General features: G+C 35.9%; 1 long non-coding RNA gene across 1 annotated transcript; it reads left to right on the top strand.

The window, feature by feature from the left end:
- Window positions 1-1,858: 1,858 nt before the first annotated feature.
- On the top strand, window positions 1,859-3,444 carry LOC126934728 (uncharacterized). Its single transcript, XR_007719099.1, has 3 exons — window positions 1,859-1,999; window positions 3,151-3,271; window positions 3,385-3,444. It is a non-coding gene; the product is annotated as an uncharacterized LOC126934728 (long non-coding RNA).
- The last annotated feature ends 4,326 nt before the right edge of the window (window positions 3,445-7,770 follow it).

Raw genomic sequence — 7,770 nt, 5'->3', positions numbered from 1 at the left:
ATTGAGTAGAGAATGATGTTTGCCTAATCTTAATAGCAAATCTACAATCATATAATAAAGATTTTCCACAACTGAGGAATTATTCTAAAAATGTTGTCAACAATAGGAACATCACTGGAATAAAAACAAAGTCTGCCAATGTGACATTTACTTATTCTGATATGTGTCTCAATATTTTGAAAACTTACAGAAATGAGGCAAGTCTTTACTGAATTTTTAAAATAATCTCAACTCTATAGAATCCAGTCTAACAGAAACATTGATTTTTTGTGTGTGCCAAGCACAAGATCTACAATTTAAAAAAATAGCAGACATAGTATCTATTCACATTGAGCTTAATGCTTAGGAGGAAAACCATAATGCACAGGCATAATTACAAAAAAATCATTATAATCATTGTAATTATTTGTGCATATCTCTGAGTATTTTTAAAAGCTCTTAAATCTTTGCCTTTTCTTTTTAAGGAATTTTCTCGGATGTTTGAATTCTAATCAGTAGCACATATATATGATTTTCTGTCTCACAGCAGTTCAGAATTTGCAAACTAGAAGCAATATGGAAAGAAAAGCTCTGATAGAGTCAGACATCTAATAATAGAAGAAGTGATAAGGAATAACTGACAGCAAGAAAGAAAATAAAATTAAAAAGTCTATAGACATATACATGTATCTTAGCTCAATAGTCTCTGTTCTTCAAACTTTTATCTTCATGAATGAAATTCATTCTTCAAAATAAACCATATCTGGAAGTTAAACAAAAGAAACCCATAAATTCAACGCTACTCTTATGAAGGTAAAAGAGGGACAGGGAAATGTGGTTGAAAGGAATCAAAGTCTGACTTTATCAGGTGCTGGAGAGGATGTGGAGAAATAGGAACACTTTTACACTGTTGGTGGGATTGTAAACTAGTTCAACCATTATGGAAAACAGTAGGGCGATTCCTCAAGGATCTAGAACTAGATGTACCATATGAACCAGCCATCCCATTACTGGGTATATACCCAAAGGATTCTAAATCATGCTGCTATAAAGACACATGCACACGTATGTTTATTGCGGCACTATTCACAATAGCAAAGACTTGGAATCAACCCAAATGTCCATCAGTGACAGACTGGATTAAGAAAATGTGGCACATATACACCATGGAATACTATGCAGCCATAAAAAAGGATGAGTTTATGTCCTTTGTAGAGACATGGATGCAGCTGGAAACCATCATTCTCAGCAAACTATCACAAGAACAGAAAACCAAACACCGCATGTTCTCACTCATAGGTGGGAACTGAACAATGAGATCACTTGGACTCGGGAAGGGGAACATCACACACCGGGGCCTATCATGGGGAGGGGGAAGGGGGGAGGGATTGCATTGGGAGTTATACCAACTCGTAATCAACTCGTAAATGACGAGTTGATGGGTGCTGACGAGTTGATGGGTGCAGCACAGCAACATGGCACAAGTATACATATGTAACAAACCTGCACGTTATGCACATGTACCCTAGAACTTAAAGTATAATAATAATAATAAATAAATAAAAAAAAGAAAGGAATCAAAGTCTTTGATTTATGACTACTAACATATACTTGGGGCATGCCATGTTCCTTAGAGGAGGGGAGATAGGAAGGCACACATGTAAATTTCCACCTCAGTTTGGAAACAGATACTGCAATCCCAGAAAATCTTGCCATAAGAAGAGCCCAGCCAGTAGTTTGACTGCAATTTTATGGGAGACCTCAAGGCAGAGTAATCCAAGCAGGCTGCTCCCAGATCTTGACCCCCAAAAAACTGTGACATTATCAATATTTGCTTTTTTAAGCCACCGTTTTGGTTTGTTTTGTGCTATCACAGAATATCACAGTCTGGAGGCTAGGAAGTCCATGATTAAGGAGTCAGCACGTTTGCTCTCTGGTTCCAAGATGGCATACCTTGTTGCTGCTTCCTCCAGAGAGGAGGAACAGTGTGTCCTCACACGGTAGAAGGTGGAAGGACCAGGTAAAGACACTCACTCCTACAAACCCTTTTTAATTGATTCATGAGAGATTTCATGACTAAACACCTCCAAAAGTCCCCATCTCTCAACACTGTTGCATTGGGGATTAAACTTTCAATACATGAATTTTGGAGACACATTGAGACCACAGCTGCCATTAACCTTTGGGGTAAACTTTGGGGTAATGTGATAACTGGTATTTAGAGTCAATTGATTGTCAACAATTATCATGTTAACTTTATAGAAAATGGATACTTTTCAATAATTGGTGGTTCAACAACCATCAATAAATGGTGATTGATTGTGGTTTCACTGTGTCCTCATCCAAATTGTATCTTGAGTCTTAGCTCTCATAATTCCCGTTTTGTGGGAGGGACCTGGTGGGAGATAATTGAATCATGGGGGCAGTTTCCCCATACTGTTCTCGTGGTAGTGAATAAGTTTCATGAAATCTTATGATTTTATAAGGGGTTTATCCTTTCACTTGGCTCTCTTTTCTCTCATCTGTTGTCATTGTAAGACATGCCATTCATCTTCCACCACGTTTGTGAGGCCTCCCCAGCCATGTGAAACTGTGAGTCCATTAAACCTTTTCCTTTGTAAATTACCCAGTCTCAGGTATGTCTTTATCAGCAGAGTGAAAATGGACAAATACAGTGGTGCAAAATTAAATATAAAAAAGTACCCCAAATCCTTCTTCACATTAACAGATAAGATAGACTTGAACGTAAATGCTTAAACTATAAAACTTCCCATAGAAAATATAGAAAAATAACTACACGATCTATGGTAACCAAATATTTTAGAATGAATATAAAAATGGCATAGACCAAAAAATTGATAAATAGGAATCCATAAAAATTAAGATCTTCCCTACGTCAAACTTCACTATAAAGACGAAGAAAAGTCAAACCATAGGGAAAAAACATTTGCAATTCATATGCTTAAACAAGGACGTATCCTGAATACATCATAGACTCTTGTAACTCAATATAAAATGTTAAAAAGTGTTATCTGAAACCCAGGTGAAATGGATGTTCTATCGCTCCCCTACTTAGTTATGACTATATGACTAAGTTCTAGCTTGACTCACAAAAAATAATCTCTACATAGTTCTCTTATACTTTACTTTTCCTTTTTTTTTTTTTTCTAGATGCAGATGAGCATGGCAACGTGAGAATATGTCAGCGGCCCGAAGATGAAATGAGTGTAACTCCCTGAAATCCCTGTTAGAAGAGTCTTTCCACTGGTTGGGAACGCTAATTGTATTTTGAGTGAGAAAATAAATTTTTGTTATGTAAATCATTGACTTTGGGGGGCTTATTTGGTATAATCACTGATGTTATCCTTACGTAATATTGCATATTATTCTGTGTTCTTGTTGCAGCAACTCAGAATGTTACAGCAACTCAGAATGTTACAACTTCTGCATTGGAATAAAAAAAGGTTAGTTCCTTTGGAATTTTATGAGTTCCAAATTTTAAAATATTAAACCTTTAGAGCAATTATTTATATTGTAATAACAACGATATTTAGGGAAGAAAGACTAAATAAAAGGAGAAAGAAATCTCCTTGGCATTTGCCAGTAATTTACAGGTCAGTTAATTCTCAATAAATCCTGTACAAATGAAAAAATCAAGACTCACAAAAGTTAAATGGCTCTCCCATTCTCATCCAATTAGTAAATTGTGGACCCAGAATTTAAACACTAGATATTCTAACTTCAAGTGGTACACTTATCACAAGATAATGCTGCTTTTACAGGAAGACAAAAATACATGAGCCACAATATTTTCTCCATGTTATTGGAATAAGCAAGGTACATGTGAAGGAGAAAAGCAAGTAGATGGTAAAAACTGTTAGCATTTTTGAGAATTTTCTTTGTATAGTCACTGTGGTAAATACCTTACTTGCATTAGTTCCATTCATCTTACTACCAGTTTATAAGGTTGTTGCTATCACTCTGCATATTGTGTATCAGAAACTCAGGGTTAGAAGCTGAAGTAAATTCACCAAGATCACAGAGCAGGCAAGTTGAAGAACCAGAATTCACCCTGAGAGTCTCAAGTGAAGTATTTAGCGTCTTAATAATGTGCTATGTAGCTCACCAGGCCTTAAAACTGAAAAACAGAATTGAACTTTCAGATCTATTGATAATCGCAGAAAATTATCTCAATAGATACCGTCATTGTCAAAAACCAAGCTGTTTCATAAGACATATTCCAAGCATGTATGACACAATTGCCTTCCTTTTCTGTTCAATTGACTTTATTCACATAATCAGCAATCATTTATCATACTAAGTGCAAGCAGCGTGGGGCAGTAGTTTAGGATAAAAGGATTTTAAAGACTTATGCCTTTACTTTTTTCTTTATTCCTTCTCTTTTAAGAGTCATAATTTCTCAAAAGGATACTGCTGAGCAATTTATAACATTTCCTATTATGAGCAGAAAAATGTACTCTATGACAACTTTTAACCAAATGATTTATTTATATATTCGTTTAATTAGCTGAGTACATCGAATTTCTAAAGCAATATTTCTCAATCTTTATTTAAACCATGCATCATCAGCCAAGAATTCTCTAAGCTCTACATTCTGTAATTTGTATTTTGAGCATTATAATTTTTAAGTTATACAATGATATTCTAATATTGCATATGATCTTAAAAATGCATATAAGTCACTCTATCCTACCACATCTCAGAACTCCCACTATCCTTTACTTTTTCATCCTGTCTTTGAGAATCCCTGTTGCAACACCAAAACATTCATTTTAAGGCTGACACATTCTTCTTCTAACTCCATTCTTACCTCCCAGAGCCATATTCAGTCTTTCCCCAACTCTGCCCTTTCCATCTGCTCCCTATATCATGAATTTTTAAATAGTGCTTCAGTATTTAAGCATTTTGCTCCTAAAAGTAGAGATTTATATCTCTATGATTTTATTCTGTCTTCTGATAGGTAACACTGAAAAAATTCATTTTCTTTAGAGGTGTGTGGCGGGTGGGAAGGAAGGACAACAAAGTGTAAGCATTCAAGCTCTATCCACTTTGCTACACTTTGAGAAAATTAGTAATTAGGCTAATTGATTCTAAATGCAATCTACTGAACTTGAATACTATGTTTCCAAAAAGTAACAAAAAATAAAAAATAAAAAAAAAAAAGGGAATAAAGAACAGAGAACTAGGCTCCCCTGTCTGCCTTTGCAGAAAATAGTTTTTCTAGACCTCAGTTTTCTGTCCTGAACACATGAGCTTTTGTAACTTTGCAGATTTAAAAGGCTCTGTTGATTATTCTGGAATGTGGATGCATGGGTACTAGGAAGACCATCTCCAACACAGTTCGAGGGGTCTTGAACACTAGTCTTAGAGCTGGGATGTATGAAAAAGACTCAGAATGAAGTGAAGCCATATGCTTCTTTCAAGGAAGAAGGAAACAGTGATAAGAAGGTCAACCTGTGAGATATCACAGACACTGTGGGAAATTCTGCCATAGGGTAAGTGGTGAGTGAGCTGATTGAGAGAAAGTGCCTCAGCAGAGGTCCAGAAATGACAGGTATTTGGGAGGAAATGTCTCAGAGGGGGGTGTGGTCATTTTAATAGAGAGAAGAAATGAATACTATCACCCCTCTAACAACATTATAAATTGTCTACTGCTACGTGAGAACTGGGATTTCAGAATTAACTGGAGATGGTCAGGAAATGATTAAAGCACAATTTCACATTTATATAGTTTTGAATACAGTACCAAGCCTAGTCAGTTACTGGTTGTGTCTGCTTGTGTCAATTTTTTTATCCTCTCTAAGCTTCAGTTTATTTGTGAAAAGGGGCTTACAAAACTTGTTTCATGGAATTCTTGAGATAAATTAAATTATGTATAAACATTCCTTACCAGCATATGGGAATTAATCATTCAGTGCAGGATATTTTTATAATTAAACAAGGATGTTATCTAGAAAACATTACCATAGTATATCTGTCATAGGCCGAGCAGGGACCGAGCAGTGAGTAAAGCCCTTAGGTACTACCACCTGAGCAAACAGAGGACAAATCCACAAGAACATTATTCCATTTCCTGCCATATGGCAGTTAATAGATACTCATGATGAGGGATTTCTTATTTACAATAAAAATATTTTTAAGCATATCCTTTGGGCCAGGCACTGTTCTGAGGTATCAGGTATTAACATGTTTAATCTTACCTGGTGAAGCACAGTCTATTAACATTTTTATTTTATAGGTGAAAAAATTGAGGAATGAATAGACTAAGAATTAGTTCAGGGTCATCGAGATAAGCATAGCAAAGCTGGAAAAGAAGGAAGCCTAGTACAAGGACCATTTTAATCATCTTGAAATCATGCCTCTCAGGGTGGCGATACAGGGATAAGTGTATTTCATAGTTACAAACTCAAACCAGTGAATTAATGTTGTTTTACATTAGTTAAATGTGTGAATTCATAATGTCGATAGCCTAATTACACTTCAGTTATCCTTTAAAATGCTGGGAGGTAGCAGGATGAATATGGCCACTCTGCAATTTTTAAATCTGCTTCTAAATCAGTCTTCTGTATCTCAGTAAATGGCATCACTGTCAAACAATTTGCTGACTCCCAAATCTAGGAGTCATCCTTAAATTCTCGTTTTATCTCACTTTCCCTATTCCAATCCATTAATAACCCTAATAATTCTATCTGGGATCATACCCCAATCAATATATTTTTCTTCCTCTCCACTACTTCCACCTTAGACAAAACCACCACCAAACTCTCATGCTCACAAGTGTAATGTCTTCCCAACTGGTCTCCCTGATAAAGTTCATTCCCTTCACAGCAGCACTAATAATCTAACCTCTACCTCCCTCTATACCCCTTTCTACCTCTCTTCCTCTTACCCCCTACATTTTGTCGACACTGGCTTTTTTAGGTTACTTGAAAAAAAGTTCATTTCCACCTTCAAGCCTGAACTTCGCATTATTCTTGCCTTCATTGTCATTCACCTTTCATGCTAAATGTCATTACCCTGAAAAGAACTCTCATAACCATGTAATTTGAAGTAAAACAAATAAAATGTCATTACAAAATTACTCTGAGAATTCTCATAGGGATGTACCAATAAAATAGTAGCAAATGTTAAGATGCTGTTAATTGCTCATGTGAGTGACAAACATTGAAATAGAAAAAGATTTAACTATCAATCAAATGGGCATTGGATTCATTGAGAATTAAAAATAGAATGCTAGTCTGTATATTTGAAGCCTACCATGCTCCTTGAAGTTTGATCTGTTTAAAAATGAGAGATTTACTCAGGATCAGCTGTAGGCATGCCTTGATTTGGCTTCAGCAGTGAGAAGTACTCAGCATTAGCCTCGAATTTAGAGAGGTACTTTAGTGCTTTGAAAAGGAGAACAAAAATTGCTTTGCTTCAAAAATGAATATTTCTTTTTGCTCCACTGTCTCCAAAGCCCTTTACAGACTTAATTAGACTAAAGAAGTAATTGGGGATTAGGAAAAAATACAGAACTAGAATAGATGGCAGACAAAGACTGTTGTGTTCCCTTCCTTCCTTCCTTCCTTCCTTCCTTCCTTCCTTCCTTCCTTCCTTCCTTCCTTCCTTCCTTCCTTCCTTCCTTCCTTCCTTCCTTCCTTCCTTTCAATATAGCCTTAGAAGAGATAAAGTACACTGAGGGACTTGGGACTCTGTTCATGTGTTTGTTATTAACGAGTTGAGATTTGCTGAAGGGGATTATGTAGCAGCTCAAATTGTCCTTTTATC

Source organism: Macaca thibetana, chromosome 14, assembly GCF_024542745.1.
Source record: "Macaca thibetana thibetana isolate TM-01 chromosome 14, ASM2454274v1, whole genome shotgun sequence".
In the NCBI taxonomy this organism is placed as follows: Eukaryota; Metazoa; Chordata; class Mammalia; order Primates; family Cercopithecidae; genus Macaca; species Macaca thibetana.
The sequence above is the reverse complement of the archived record's forward strand: the minus strand, read 5'-3'. Positions and strand labels throughout refer to the sequence as shown.